Consider the following 16,886-nt stretch of genomic DNA (forward strand, 5'->3'; position numbering starts at 1 on the left):
ATGTAAAGCAACGACGTCTGCTGCGGGCAACAGTTCAGGTATTTCGATTGGGGTTAAATAAGAATGAACGCCTCGGAAAAGAGCTTTTGTGCTGGCAAGATAGGGGAGGGACAAACGAGCTTACCGGAAATGAAGCAAAGGAAGTGCGAGGTCCGGCGATCTGCAAATAATGCTGCTCAAGCCGCTGCACAAGAAAGCTGACAAAGGCAGGAGGTCAGGGGAATGGGTGGATGGATGTTAAGAGCGTCACCTTTGAACGGGATGGTATAGCAGCTGCCACCGTGCTCAGTATTTTTGTTGCTTTGTATTTCTCTAACCAGTTTGTCAAACTTAATTGTATTTTATGTAAATTCGCTATCTTCCTTTTAATGCAGATTTGGTTGACTTCTACGTTGAAGGAATTTTGAGCCACCAGTCTTCCAATCGCAATTTTTTGACGTCTACTGCAGCAGCCGACAAGGAGGAGGTTCCCAGGGGTTCCTGGCCGGGATACTGCGTAGACATCACTCCGGTCGTTAGACCTCATCGCGTGAGTTGCTTACTCAAGGCCAGATTTACGAAAGCAAAAGGAGAAAAGAAACAAAACTAAACCTATCGCAACATAACTGACCCGACAAGAGAAAAAAAAAGAGTTTTTCTCCTTCGCAGGTAGATGTCGGCATTTGCGTTGTATCCGGGGCAGCGGCATGTGCCACCTCGTCGAGTAAATTGAATTGTCTGTTTTATCTATTTCAGTACTCCTTTTTTTCTTGTTTTAAATCTTGTTCTGCTTATTCCATCCCCCCCCCCCCCCCCCTCTTCGATTCAAGGAATACTTTTCATGTCCTAAGCTATATTACTTTCTGACGCTTCGTGCAATTTCTGCATTCTGCTTTCACGGCACCAAAACTCCAGTCTTCTCTCTAGTGGTGATGGTGGTAATTAATTTTCATTTCCCTGTTCCTAAAACCCAAAAGCTGTTGAAAGGCTCACCATGTCCTCTTTGATATTTGGATGTGTAATTTGCAGTCTACCAGAACACGTTTCATGATTTTGTTCACAGCGCAACAAGAACGGGAAAGACGAAAGAGTGACACAAGCGTTCTTTCCCGTTCTTGTTGCGCTGTGAACAAAATCATGCATACTTACCAACTCGCCCAAATTTCCGCCTTGCCATACGTTTCATCTTTTCAACACTGCTCCCGCATGCTACACAAGGCAACCTGATCTATCCTCAGCAGAAGGCTCTTGAATTATCATACAACGTTTCCTTACGGATTTCGCTCCTTCCAGCTGTGTTGTTTCCAGTTTTGTCTCCACTTCGATTTCTTGGGCGTTGTTTCTGATGTATAAGACAGCTTCGTTATGCCAGTTTATGCCTGCGCAAGCAGCAAGATTTCTATTGCTTTCACTCCGTCGCGCGTGGGCGTTTTTACTGCACAGATACCTGAACGCTTTGGCTGCTTCTTTTGCTTCCTCTTGGTGCCACCTACTGCCTTTATCTATTGCATTTATCTACCTATTGCCTTTATCATTTGGTTTCTCGTATTTAAAAAAAAATTCCCGGCAAATAAGCCGCCATCAAAGGAACACCCAAATCTTACCTTTCTCAACGAATTCACGAGGCGGCCAAAAGGTTTGATCTCGGTTTTGACCCCTATAGTGGGCAACAGTGTCGCCCTAAATGCGTCAACCCAATTCGCCAGTGCGCGTTCACTAGCACGCCGAAGAAGAAGTACACGAGCAGCCATCCCTCGAGCAGCAAAGTCCCTCTTTCGAGGTTAGGACTCCCTTTGTCTCTACCCGTTCTGCTCTCGTTTGGTGCGAGCGCCACGGGATTCTCGTTAAGCACTATTTGCGGCTACCTTCATGATTACATCAGTGCAACTGGTCGCTTACCCTGTTAAATCCATATAAAATTCCACCGAATGTCCAAAAAGCGTATTTTATTTTATTCCTGAAATATCTGATTAGTTTATTTATTAAAGATTTTTAACAACTCATACATATTTTCTAATTTCAAACAGTCTACTATTTTACTTAGCTTTTTTTTCCCCGCACATGTACCTCCTTGGCATTCACCACCGTACCTTGGCCAATCCCACCGCGTGGGTATGTGCCATTTTCATATGGTGAAGAAGAAGAAGAAGAAGAAGGAGAAGAAGAAGACCGGCGTTTTTCTGCCGATGATTCAATACTGATCTCGATTTCAAAATTTTTTCCGAATTCTTTAGCGATATAGCTGAGGCAGATGGCAGTTGTAAGAAGTCCGCGCTTCTGGGACCCCCTGGAATGCGCGAACGAGCAGCCGTCTGAAGTGTGCCTGTCGCGAGTGAAAAAAGACATCGCCGATTTCAGCGCCAGTCGCCCACCGCTACTGCACATCTCGCCCGTGGAACGCGACGTCACCAAAATCTACGCCTTGATCGAGGGCACCCCCGGAACGCCGTACGAAGGTGGTTTCTTCCTGTTCTTGATCAAGTTCCCGCCGACGTACCCGGTAGACCCACCGCGTGTTCGCTTCCTGACGACGGACGCTGAACGAGTGCGTTTTCACGTGCACCTCCATCAAACCGGGATGGTCTGCTTAAGCATCCTCGGCACAGCGGGCAGGTCCACCTGGAGTCCGATCGAGAGCCTGTCGAGCCTCCTGACTGGAATCCGGTCGTTGATGGGGGCGCGCCCTTACTTCGACGCCTTTCAACGAGAATTCAAGCCGGGCGACGCCGACCGCTACCACACCTTGATTCAGCACGAGACAATCAGGGTGGCGGTTTGCGACCAGGTGGAGGCAGCGCTGAAGAAGGACGGTCGGCTGCCACTGGCCTTCAGGGAGATCGTGCTGCAGTGCTTCTTAAAGTACTACGACAAGTATGAAGACGCGATCAACGCCAACCGTCATATGTATGGCAGGGTACTTACTGATCCGATCCTATTCAGTCACGACACGCAGCTCCAGTACAGAGCACTAAGCAAGCGATTGCAGGATTTAAAAGTGCAAGTGCGTGAGCAATAAGTAGTTGACGCTGCGAAGCTTCAAAAACGACTTTCCGGTGCAGGGGTCTTGAATCTTGTTGATATCATTCACACAGGTAAATCTCCATCTGAATGACAATTTAAATGACCCAATAATACTTCGCCAAGCCAAGCCGCGGAGGAAGACACGCAGCTCACGCGACTCAGAAACCAGAACAAATAGGTCAACAAGATCAACAAGTCTGATGCTGTCCTAATGAGCAGAGACTTCTGTGCGAATAGATTGATTCCAGCTTCAGTAAACCTGTGCAATATAAACAGGAAGACGAATTAGGTTAAGAATTAATGCTATGCTGTGCTATGCTATGTTGTGTTCTCAGTGCGTTATCATACCATACCACACCCATTCCATGGGCAATATTTTATATGCTATCGGTATAATATAAAAATTGTGCGCACGCACCAAAACGTCAGTTTTCACTGGTTTATCTGAGTACTTAGCTGCCTGTGTTGCCCGATGCAATACAAATGCATTATTATATCCATATATACATATATATCCCATATACAGGACAACAGACGTCCCGCGCCTGACTGCTATAACCAGCGGCTGGTACCAGCTTTTCGCAACGCCCTATAGTCGCCGAAATTCGCAATTAACCACCACGGCGAACATCCGCGGGACGGTTTGCAATTCGTTTAGGAAGTAAATATTTCATCTACGCTCTTTCTAGGGTCCCGTTTAAAGTCGTATGGCAAGCACAGTGTTCATAAACAGCTTCCTTCTTTATTAATCCAAACAAATTAACTGCATTTGCCAAGTGCCAACCGTGGCAGCAGCAACGTGGGTCTCTCAAGTCCCAGCGCAGGCTCTGTTTGCAACATCCACAGGTCGGGACCGCGGCGCATCGCTTAACCGCTTTAGCGGTTATGTGAACTCTCCGCCATCTAAGAAGACGATTGAGATGCTCGGGACGTCATCTACACTATGTGATCACCAGGGGAGCAATCATCGGCACGTACGTCTCAAAAAATGTGAGGGCCCCCAAAATTTTGGAACTTGGCTCACCATAGAAAATTCCGATTGTGATTCTATTCCTAATCTGACTTCGCAACTATGCAAAATGTGTGGTTGGTTGGTTGGTTGGTTTATGGGGGTTTAACGTACCAAAGCAACTAAGGCTATGAGAGACGCCGTAGTGGAGGGCTCCGGAAATTTGGACCACATCGCACAGTACACGGGCCTCTAGAATTTCTCCTCCAAAGAAATTCAACCGCCGCGGGCAGAATGTGTGACACGGCTGGTTCTCATACCACTACCGGCGAAGTGTCTCAATGGTTAAGCGATGCGCCATTTCACTGGGAGGTGGCTATTTCAAACACAGCCACCGATAGGGCTTGTGAGGCGCAGGTTGCTTTTCCCGAGCAATACAAGAATGACTAGCTCCCAAAAGCCGAATTTTTGTACACATTGTAGTGCAGGATGTCTTCCAAGGCGCTGCGTCGCGAACGACTAGCGGAACAGCCCAGGTACAGACCAGAGGCAGCGGCCAGTCCAGAGCACGCACGAGCATCGGAACGTTGTTTCACTTTTCATCGTCTTCTGCCTTAAGGGCCAGCCGCCGATGGTTCGGGAGCCGAAGACCTGTCTTGCAACTTTTTTTTTAATTGTGTTAATGAATGAAATATTAATAGTGTAATTATTTTATCGCTTAAAAATAACTGATTAGAAAGCAGAAGAAACATCCGCATTCCGCCGAGTGGGATCCGAACCCATGACCACCGAATTTTGCATCCGGTGCTCTACCAACTGAACTACAGTGACGGCTGTCCAATCTTCTGCTTTCGAGAGTATTTATATGTAGTGTAACCGTACCCTTAGAGTGTTAGCATGTGGTTGTTTTTTTGTTCTGCTTTATAATAATATATTTGCACTGTTAATCTCCCATTGATTAACAACGCAAATAAAGAAAGGAACGTCCCCTACACTCCCTGGTTTCATAGACTGCCGGCTTCCTTCATGTGTAAAAAAGAGTCCCTCTTTTCGCTTCTCTTGTCTCCCCAAACAATAGTGACTCACGTCACTTCCGCTGGGAGTTTCAATTGTCCAGCCATCAAATATTTTGATTAGCTCAGTTAACAGAACGACTGCCACATCCTGGCGTTTTATCCGGGCTCATGTCTGGTGCCAGGATTAATTTTTTTGCGGCTATTGTTTCTCGAAACAAGTGTACCTGTCCGATGTAGCCATGTGCTTACACTCGGTGGGGATTCATCCTATTTATTCCTTCGTTAGTCCTGCCGCGGTGGCTTAGTGGTTACGGCGCTCGGCTGCTGACCCGAAAGACGCGGGTTCTATCCCGGCCGCGGCGGCTGAATTTCGGGGGAGGCGAAATTCTAGAGGCCCATGCAGTGCACGTTAAAGAACCCCAGGTGGTCGAAATTTCTGGATGATGATGATGATGAAAAGCCTTTATTTAATAAAAGAGGTGAGGCTCTCTTAAAGAGCCCCGCAATGGGTGGAGTCCCTATTCCGGGACCCCATTGGTCGAAGCCGCCAGCTTAGCCCTCTTGACCAAAGCCTTTTGGGCCTGAAGGTCCGAGCAGGGCCGCCTCCCATTCCTCTCTGGTAGGGTTGGGGTGGGGGAGAGAGCTGGAGCCCTTCACTACGGCATCCCTCAGAGCCTCAGTCGCTTTGGGACGTTAAACCCCGATAAACGAAACCAAACCTTCGTTAGTCGCCAATATATTCTAGCTGCCCTGATTATAAACATTATTGGTATTGTAGAACTAAAACAAAAAGATATACTTATTTGTGCATATCAAAAGAAAGCCAAGCCTCCTTGACGTGCCTAAGTACAGTGCTGCTAAGAATGCATGCAGCGTGTCATAATACTGGCGTTTTATTTTTTTGCCCTGCCGAGCCAGCTGGAACTGTGCCAGAGACCAGACAACCCACGCAGTGCATGACGTCAAAAAAGAAAAACGAAAAGAGTGACAAACCGCCGCTCATTTCAGAGCGAAAGCCTGCGGCCCGCTAGGAGCGAATACCGGCGGACAGCGTCAAAATATTTTTTGCCGCGGTGATCCCGCTTATAAATCAAGGCCGTACACATATACCGAGTCTCTGAAACCATGCGCCAAAAGTTGACGAAAAAAAAAACGACTCTCCGGTTTACTGCCACATCTTTGTGAGCCCCAGACGAGCGCGGTTTTATCTTCAGTGCAGGAGTTATATGATCCCCACAATTTCGAAACAACACGGGCGCAGTGAACGGCCAACCATGCTTTCCGCCTGCAGCGCTCGTTGTGCGGGCGCATGATGTGCCGCATTCCAAACCTGGCTGGGCTGCGTCCGCTGTCGCGCAATGAATGTTTTTTTTCTTTGTTTCTGTAATGCGGAATGAACCTGTCACCTCTAGTGTAGGCAATCATATCGTGACGACCGGTCTACCACGTGCTCTGTTGCGCGCGGTCTAGGCGATCGCGGCAGAGGGCTTCAAGTTTCAGATGCGACACCACGTGGCGCCGCCTTCGAGACAGCTTAGATGCGCATGCGCAGAGTCCCATCTCTCCTCCAATGAATGGCTTAGAGCGACGTCATTCTGGCTGCCATATTGGAGAACCAGGAGAATACGGCGGAAATGCTGCCACCTTGCCCGCGAAAGCTTAGTGAAAGCTATGCGCAGTGCACTATCATTGCGCCTGCGCCCCTGACGTCACGTGCAAGTTATCTGGCACTACAATTTAGTTCACAGTTCTTACCGCCCCCCCCCCCCCCCCCCCCCCTAGCAAAAGTTCACCAACGGCCTCGGGGCTGTTTCTGCAATCCGCTTGCAAGAAGGTGACGCAGTAAAAAGGGGATGCAGTGCGCTTACATCGCATTCGTGTAAATGCAGCAGCTGACACCCCTAGCTGATCACCGCCGGTGGTCAAGGGGATGGTTCTACAAAACCTTCGGCCTTGGTGTCAGCTGACGCCATGGCATTTGCTGTATGAAGATAAGCACATACCTGAGGCAGGGAAGCCTAGCGGTGCAGTAAGACTTGCCTCAAAACAGCTCTGTAAATGCTGTGGCAGCGAATGGGAAAGGCCCATTTCCATAAAAAGAAAAAGGCTAGAAGATACGGTTCATGACTACGCAGGCCGTTTGTGTTTCTTCTTTCACAATGAGACTTCCGCTGTCAATACATGTATGTATACTATCGGGGGCAGAACTATACCCAGCACGCGCCGCCATGGGCTTCCGGAAGGGGAGGCAAGGGGGAGGGGGCGGTTGCCCCCCCCCCCCCCTTTTGGAATTAGGGATATTTTTTAAGCACTAGTTCCTTTTTGGTGCTAACCTACCGCCGCCGCCCCCCCCCCCCCCCCCCCCCTGGAAAAAGTTCTGCGGACGCCCTTGCGCACCGCCGCTGGCTCAAATGCATCGCTGCTTCACTGAAGTCATCCAGCGGTCTAAGAACGGCGCGTCCAATTCGCGCGTCAAGGGTTGCTCGTCTGGAAGCGTCTGAGTGCCTGCAGTGTCCCACACTTTCCCACAGCATTGCGATTGTTCGTCTGTTTCAATGAGGGACCGTGTGATGGCGCCAACTTATTACCCAACCCATGGAGGAAAAAAAAAGCTGAGGAGGAAGCGTCCGGCGAGAGCCTTGAAGCCTAGTTTGCACAAGTAAAAATATAGTAAAAAAAAGAGTTATCCCCCCCCCCCCCCCCTTCCTGTGATCACGCCACGTGATAGCGTGCGGTGAAATATAGCCCCGCTGCGCGCGCGCATGCGTGGATTAGCGGGGCAAACTGACTGTAGATCAACCTCCTTGCTGTAGCGCGCACACTAAAACATACCAGAACCAAAACATAAAGGATGACTGGGAGAACGAAAATCTGAGGGAGAAAACGGCTTCACAAACACTCGGCTTGCGAACGCTGGCCGCGTGACGTCATGCTGTCTCAGTTTTTTTCCTCCGTGACCCAACCTCGTAAGATTTATTTCTTTAGCATTATTACAATGCTCTCGTTCATAGGAAATGCGCAAACTTCTACAAGAAGTGTCTGTCAGAGGGTAGTTTGGTGTCATGGACGCGACGCGGCGCTACGCTATTACCCAGTTTGAGGGAGAGAACAGAAGATAGCCAGGCGGCCACTCGGACCCCTCACGCTGCAGGCGCTCTTCCTTGCGGCCGGTGCGAGAAGCCGACCACTCGACCATTCGAACAAGATGGCGTGCTTCACAGAATATTCCGTAACTTTGGCAAGACGCCGGCCAGCTACATTTCTTATTGAATTTTACCAGCAGCTCGCGGTTGCGTCCTGCCGAAAGGTTACAAATATAGATCCGAAAGATCGGACTATCGCCCCTTGCAGCAGGAATGGATATGGCGTTAAGAAATGCATCGGCGCGATCGATGTGCTTTTTGTGATCGTTCGCACGTCCTGGGCACTTCTGTTTTTGATATTACGTTATACCCTTCAGCAATGAAGCAACGTATACTGGCTGTTTCAGAGACGTTGACCCAGAATATTTAAATCTAGGCTTGAGACATCGGGACGGCTTCTGCGACCTTGTAATACGAGTGTTGGCGAACATCATAAAATAGGCGAACCATGCTTGCTAGTAAGCTGGTTAACTGATTCTTATTAGTTAACGTTTTGAATGTTACAGTTGGGCTCCAGGTTGCAAATGAAAATTTCTAGCCGGTTGCTAGTAATAGCCGCATGGCTCTTTAGAACTCCGAAAACGCGGTTACCCTGGCCGCGTGGGCACAAGAAGTATTCGCCGCCGCCCGTCCTTTTCGAAAAGGGTGCGTCTTCGGCGAGCGTGAAGCATGGCGTGAAGCGACGACGACGTCACTTAGTGCCGCGCGTGTCACGTGACATTCTCTCTCCTGTGCGAGCAGGAGCAATGGGCGGAGGCAACATCGCAGCGCAGGCATGACAGAGATGGTCGCGTAGCATATATGCGTCACGGAATGACGCATAATCATAGTCGTCGCTGCGCGGCGTGCCGGGACCGAAATTCATTGAGCCACAGCGCCGAGGGAATTCGCTTTTCAAAACATGGGTTCGAACAAGTGAATGGTTAAGCCGAGAGAACCGTAATTTTTTTCGATTTTCGCGGTGCGAAAATCTGCAGCCGCAGTGTGCAGTGACTTAATTCTGCTTTTGCGTCTCTGTATACTTTGGGCAGTCACAATGAAAAAGGCAGGGAGCTGGTGCTTTCAAATATACATCTACCTATACTCGAAGGCTCTAAAACAGGAAAAATCAAACCACAGGGGATTTTTTTCTTCTCTGACATATCAACAACAAAAAGAAAAACGGAACTTAGTGCGAGATCACTTATTCGATTGATATTACCGATACAAATCGCGGGACAAAAAAAATAGAAAGGGTCACCTAAATACCTTATACGTTGGCAATGCGATAGCATTGGAAGGTATTGATGCCTTACCGGATGTGAAGTCACTTCCGGTCTTGTGACGCCACTTCGTGCCATTGGGAATTATCTGGTCCGATGACGTCACTACGCTCTAGCCAATGGGCGAATATTATGACCCAGGACACATTTTCCCCCGGTAGGTATATACCGCAGAGTGGGGCCTTTGATGCGCACCCAGGAAATCAGAGCTCCTTTACATCACGGGGGACCAAAATCGGCCAGCACAATTCAGAGATACATAGATGAAACTCCGGTGTCGGAGGTAGAAACCATTCGCGTGTTAGGGCTACAAATCCGCAAAAAGGTGACAATGTCATAACGGTTAACAAACTAAAGTCCACATGCGAGCAAATCAGTATCATGATTGGCAGGGTATCTGGAAAGCACGGCGGACTCTTGGAAAAGGAGACGTTACGCCTGGGGTAGGCTTTCTTCATTAGTAGAATAACATATGCAGTGCCCTACCTCAAACTGCAGCAGAGCGACGAGAAGAAATTAGACGCAATAGTCAGAGTGGCCATCAAAAAGACGCTTGGACTCCCCTCCAAGACGTCCACTACTCTTAGAAAAAAGGTAGTAGTACTTTTCTAACTATGCGGTAGTAACTGGTTGTCACATATGTTACTACCCTATTAGTAACTGCAGTAAGTAACGGGAAGCTAGTAGTATTCACTAAGAAAATGAATAGAAACTCGCATATATGTTGCTAGATTCATCGCACGATGTACTAGTGTGGTTTGTCAAATTTATGCGTACTCGAAAAATAAAAAAGCTTCGTAGTCAGTTTGAATCCAAAATCCAGTTTGACTCCAGAATCCAGACAGACCTATCAGAGCGTGCTGGCTGTAAATCACGCACTTAGGTTTAAGCTTATCACGCATTACATGTACAAATTATGCGAAGTGATGGCATCAACAACCTTAGCGTGCGCACACAAAGGTTCAGAAAGCAGGAAAAGCACAAATCAGAAAGAGCCACACCCGCGCACTACGCGTGCACAGGTGAATCTTTCTCAGTCTTATATACTCCGTAAATCAGACTCTCATTTACGGGCTAGTGGCTCTTACCGGTTGAGCTAAGATACCAGCGTTAATTATGATGTTGATATTGCAGAAACAGCTTAGTTTACCTAACCATATGCCCCTACAGAAATGTTTAATTACAAAACCAATTTGTTAGCACGACAGTCTGCGTCAGTTATACTTTTTGACTTTATTTTATGGTTAAATGAACGGTTACTAACTAGGTAGTAACTAGCGACCATAGTTAGTAAAAAGGTAGTAAGGGCTACTTTTACTAGCTATACCTAACTAACTAACTTTTTTTTAAGAGTGTGATCGCCTTCTCCACCTAGGAATGCATAACACTCTGTAGGAACTACTCGAAGCTCACCAAACAAGCCAAATCATGCGGCTATCAACGATGAAAGTTGGTAGACGAGTCCTCGAGGATCTGCACATAGCGCTGCCACCCACAACAGAAGACAGAGGGGACATTCTCAAGGACTGGAGAAATAAACCACCAGTTAAATCAGTACCAAAAAAAAAAAAACATGCATCCCGAACACTGTCAAGGTAGGAGAGAAGCTAGAGCTATAGAGAAGTATTACGGGAGCAAACATGGCACGTATTATGTAGACGTGGCGGGTCCTACGCAAGAGGACATCTGCACCGTCGCGGTCATACACTAGGGAAAGCAGGTGGATGGACTCGGTGAAAACTAGCAAAGTTGCGTTAGCCGAGGAAGTGGCGATAGCGCTGACAGCCACACACTCCGATGCCACGCACATAATTTCTGACTCTCAACACGTCTGTCGAAATTATATAAGGGGAAGAATAGCGCCGCTTGCCAGAAAAACTTTAGCAAACGCGCAACATAGCTCAATGCAGAGAACAAAACAACTGGTATGTGCGCCCGGACACCAAGGAAGGGAACGAGGCTGCGCACATAGCCGCCACAGCGTCCCTCCCCCGGAGTTCCACTGAATTCCCAGACTCTGTCGGGACTCCTGTACCGAATCCGCTTACCACATATACGGACATTACAGCACATCTGCGCCTCAGCAGGCAGACGCTCCAAGAGCCCGCCAAGGGCCTGGATAGAACTGAGGAACGACATCTCAGAAAGCTAAACGGGGTCGTTTCTATGCCCCGCGATTCTGAAACACATAGACCCTACTTTTCCGGAGTACTGTAAGTTGTGAGCAGCAGAAACTGCCCGGGAAGGCATTCCTACGAGTTTCTCAGACGCCCCTTTACGATCGGGAGCAGCGCATCGACTGCCGCTGACTGAACAGGCAGAGCAGCTGGAAATAGAGAAACAATTTGCTCCACTGCTCAACGAAGAATGCTGTCTAGGAAGGCTCCCTTCTTAAATATACTAAAGCTTTTATAGAAGGTTTGGCCCAGCTTCTACTTATGCCACTTATGCAGACGTCTTTCAGAGCGCAGCTCTGCGTTCCGCGTCGTAGTCGGCGTCGTCGGTGGCGTGTTACGGCGTGTGACAGGTGGCGTGGTGGCAGGTAGTAGCAGAACGAAACGCCACCTGCCGCGGCGAGAGCGGAGTAATGGACGACCGGAAGGTGACTGCCACGGGAAGATACCGGAGGATGACTAGCAGCGTCACGCCACCTGCCAGTGGTGACAGGTGGCGTGTTGGCAGGTAGTAGCAGAGCGAAACGCCACCTGCCGCGGCGAGAGCGGAGTAATGGACAACCGGAAGGTGGCTGCCACGGGAAGATCCCGGAGGGTGACTAGCAGCGTCATGCCACCTGCCAGTGGTGATAGATGGCGTTTGAAGAGCTGCGCTCAAATTCCGCATTACCGATTATCGTAATCATCTGCAAATTTTTATGTGGAGTTTACATAGAGCACTACAGCTCATATGTGCTTGCGCAGGCCTTTTTTTTTCCTGCCTCGCAGGTGCACGATATGTCCTAAAGAGTAAAATCAGGCATCTGGTACTAAATAAAGCTATTAGAATATTAGAAAATAAATAAAATAAAATAAATTAGGAAATAAAGCTATTAGGTAGATAATTAAAGCTATATTCGATTTAAACATCCCGTCTTTGCCAGAACTAAAGAGACAACGGTGTCTGTTTCTTAGCCATGCAGCGGAGCACTTATGGCATCCCCTTAAAGGGCCACTGACCAGGGTCCGGACATTTTTGAAAAACAAGCCCACTGCATAGATGAGGCATCGAAGATAACCTCTGCAAAATACTAGAGCCATGCGCGCCCCGAAAAGCTGCGAAAATTCAAATCAAAGCCCGTTCGTTCTTTCCTTCCTTCAAAAACGGGCCCGGCCCACTACTCTGCACCCCGCTGACGTCAAGGGGGGCTACTTTCGCTAAAGGCACTCCATTGGTGCATCGTTCTGACTGACGGGAGAAGGTTGGGCGTAGCCTTGGCGTCGAGTCGTCTGCACAACGCTTTCCGCAGCGCCTTCTGTTCTGGCTCATGCCTACAAACCCGCATGAAGGAACAAAAAAAAAAAACTGCGGAGGGAGCGTGCGGCGACAGCCTTGAACCCTAGCCATAAAAAGTAAAAAAACAGTAAAACTGAGGGAGTTGGCTCGCCCCCCCCCCCCCCCCCCCCGCCGTGATCCCGTCACGAGACGCTCTGCGTGCGCGCTCCCTTCTCAGTTTCTTTTCTTCTATGCGAGCCCCCCAAAACAAGGTTTTAATTAGTAGTGCAGCAGAGCCTTTCCCTCGCTCGCCCACTTTACCGCTCCGCACACATACCGCTTATCTTTCGTGCATCTTGCGTACGCCTTGACTCCAATGAATGACATATGCTTTGGAGCGGAGAAAAGACACAAACACACAGAACACAAACACGCATGGAGAAAAGCAAACGGGCGGTTGCCGGGTCCGCGCTTCGCCGTGTGTTTCGAACACAACCGACTTCCGCCCCTCCGCTCGTGAAACGGTGGGGAGGCCTAAAAGAAAATGAAAAGGTGGCTCGTTAACTGGGAATGACAAACAGATGTATGAAAGGATGCGCTCGCTAACAAGTCTAGGTGGTCGAGCCGATCGCGCCTCTCGATCGTTCAGTGTGCGGAGAAAATGCAAAAACCAAGAAAAGAATTCTATTGAAGGCGGGGCCATGACGTCGCCCTGTGACGCACTCCACAGACACCACGCCTCCGGCTTACACCGGAGAAGGAAGGGGTGATTTTGCCTTGCCGAGCCTACTCGACGAGGAGCGGGAGAGAAAAATTTCGAGGAGGGAATGGAAGGAGAGGAGGCTCGCTCAAAGTGAGGTAGAGAGTGTCTGCTGGCCGCGGGTGGGCAGGGGGCCTTTAAGCTCTAAATCTGCGTAAGGCAAGGAGAATACTTGTCCACACCTTTCGAGACATTTCGGTCTTTAGCGGTGCCGTAAGGGCTCCGCTGTACTGCTCAGTAGTGAACACCATTTCCTTGTTATTTTTTGGCACAGGCGGTGCGCTACTTTCGACGCATTCCTTGCATTACTCCGAACAAAACAAACTCGTTTTGCACTCAGGTTAAAGAGGTCTGCAAAATTATGACTCGGTAGAATAAAACCTTTCTCTAATGTTAAGACAAAGCTTGACTTGCGATACTTACTACGATCGCTGAGGCATCCCTCAAAGGCAAGATGCGCGGGACCTCTTTCGGCGCTGGCGCCAACGCTGTGCGACAGAATAACGAGAAACGTGCCACTCGCAAATATACATGTACAACAGCTTGTCGAACTAACTTGAGTTCCCATTTAGATGTTGCGATTTGTTATGCCGCAGTCGTGTTGAATGCACTTGACACTGTGAGCCGCCGCGGTGGCTCAGTGGTTATGGCGCTCGGCTGCTGACCCGAAAGACGCGGGTTCGATCCGATAGAGGCGAAATTCTAGAGGCCCATGTACTGTGCGATGCCAGTGCACGTTAACCCCAGGTGGTCGAAATTTCCGGAACCCTTCACTATACGGCGTCCCTCATAGCCTGAGTCGCTTTGGGACGTTAAACCCCGATAAACCAATAAACCAAGAACATGACACTATGATGAGTACGAGGTGCATGACAGGGGACAGACCGCGGCGAAGCACGCTGCTTTATTCAAACACGCTGCGTTGCGCTGCTTCAATCATAGTGGTGCCGACGGCGGCAAAGGGTGGTCCTCTCCAGTTCAACAGCCTGCCACATCCTTGTCTAATTCGGCATAGGTGGTGAACATCTGAACATCATCGTTGATTTGCATTCAGCGTGTCCGCCACGCGCCAGCCTTCGAAGCACTTTTCGCGCTCGCCTTTGTCGCTGTCCGCTTGATCGGGCATGCGAGGCAGGAATCACACTGACGCAGCGCCGTGTCAATCTTGGCGCCGTCTCAAAACGCCCTCCAGGAACACCAAGTGCATCTGTCTTCTCTACAAACGCAACGCGTGGACAAAGGCACCAATTTCAAATAACAAAAAAGGCGATGCAGTCGTGATCGTAGGCGAGCTTTGTGACATTAGCCCGCGGTCTGCATATCGCGCGTGCATATCTAATAGATCGGCCCGCAAAGCTGCGAAGTCGGATGCATGCCCGCTATCTAACATTGGTTTCACTGTGGTCGCTCTAATCGTAGAAACAGTCAGCGCGCACCCGCTCGAACGGAAAATCACGTGCGCGGCGATGCGGAAGCCTGTAAGTGCGACCCGACCGTGTTTCCAGTGGGCGCCGCTTGGAGGCTTTCAATGGTACCTGTTCAGGCGATTTACGGGGCCTGTTCCGGGTGCGTGTTTTTTTTTTTTTTTTGAACGTTTACAAATGTTTATTTAGAGAAAGTACGAGCGATACGTCGGTTTGGTCTGTGCAAGTGTATTGTACTGCAATCCAATTTAAAAAAACAACAAAAAGTTATGGTTTAGGTTTATGGGGTTTAACGTCCCAAAGCGACTAAGGCTATGAGAGACGCCGTAGTGAAGGGCTCCGGAAATTTCGACCACCTGGGGTTCTTTAACGTGCACTGACATCGCACAGTACACGGGCCTCTAGAATTTCTCCTCCAAAGAAATTCAACCGCCGCGGCCGGGATCTTGCCCGTGAACTTGTAGTAGCAGCAGAGGTGTTTGCAGTAACAACAGAATTTTGTGCAGCTGCTACAGAAAAGTACTGCACAACTATATACAACAGAAGAGCACTAAAGAAAAAACTACAGAACTAAAGACAAATACTACAAAGCAACAGAAAAATCTGTCGCTACGCCAGAATGACAAAACATTTCTCGTTTTTTGACACGCTCTGTCGTGCTTCTCGACTGGGAAGGCGGACATTATGTACGTTATCGAGCTCAAATATTAGACGATTAATGAACTGCAATTAACTAAGGAAGTTTTATTCTTGATTTTAGGGTGCAAAATTAAACTACGAAATTGCAACATCGAAGGAGAGCCTAGTTTTTAACTTTCTTTATAGGCAATATGGTTCGAAATTTCGAACGTCAAAAATACGCATTTGGCAGCTCGTTGAGCTGGCTTACCCGCGTTGGCCATTCATACTATTGTGTCGCTAATATTTGTTATGCAGCAAATACGGACGCCATTGGCGTATTTTATGACGTCGAAATAGCTAGTGTGATGTCGGCGACGATACTACCCGCAGTGACATCATTTTATCAATATGCAATGCGGGAAAGCCATTTCAAATGGCTTTGAAATGCGTAATTCTGCCGTTCGATATTTCGAACCACATTATAGATAAAGAACATTTATGTACTGCGGACACGTTCAATGTCCACGGCCTTCAATTTCGCAGTATAATCCGGTCCCCAAAAAGAGACAATTAAAAAGTTGACCAGTTATCTTTAATTGATTAATCGCCTAATGATTGAGCTCTGTCAAGTACATAATGTCCGCCTCGGTCACTGTACAATCCACTTGCAGATACCACATCAACGCGTCTCTTAAAGATTTTAAAATAAAATCAGTTAAAGTTATAAAATATGGGACAGACGGAACACTGCTGGGCGTGCATATAAAAAGAAAAGTGAGAAATGACGCAGAAGGAAGAAAAGAAACGACAGAGCCAAGCGACAGTGAAACCCGCGAAGGTATAAAAATGCGCATACGGAACACACACCGTTGCCCGACGAACTCATACACTGATCTCCAGTAACTTCAGTGTACGTATGTGCAGAGCTTTGAACATGTTCTTACGCTCCCCGCAGACGCGACGAGAACTGTCCCTCTCACTGTCCGAACCGTCCAGTGACCCTCAAAAGCGCGATAGGAACACCACTGCAAGGAGGGACCCAGCGAGCATTCAGGGCCGGTGATGCATGAAGCATCCATCAAACTGCTGGTACGTGTGTGCATCTCACTGTATTATGACGTCACCTTCAATCACTCTTTTTAAATCGAAAGCCTTCAATGCCTAATCGTTGTCGACAGAAGGTTGTCAGCAGAGGTGTCATGCTTTTCGGTTGGCCGAAATGGTTATGACGTCAGAGTGCGTGGATTCGAAGTAATGAGGTCACCCACGGATGCCCGACGCC

At 48.6% G+C, this 16,886-nt stretch overlaps 1 pseudogene; it reads left to right on the top strand.

The window, feature by feature from the left end:
* Positions 1–2,230: 2,230 nt before the first annotated feature.
* Positions 2,231–16,667, top strand: LOC149339754 (ubiquitin-conjugating enzyme E2 Z pseudogene; annotated as a pseudogene).
* Positions 16,668–16,886: the final 219 nt, after the last annotated feature.

Source organism: Amblyomma mixtum, chromosome 6, assembly GCF_055824585.1.
Source record: "Amblyomma mixtum isolate Tamu chromosome 6, ASM5582458v1, whole genome shotgun sequence".
Classification (NCBI taxonomy): Eukaryota; Metazoa; Arthropoda; class Arachnida; order Ixodida; family Ixodidae; genus Amblyomma; species Amblyomma mixtum.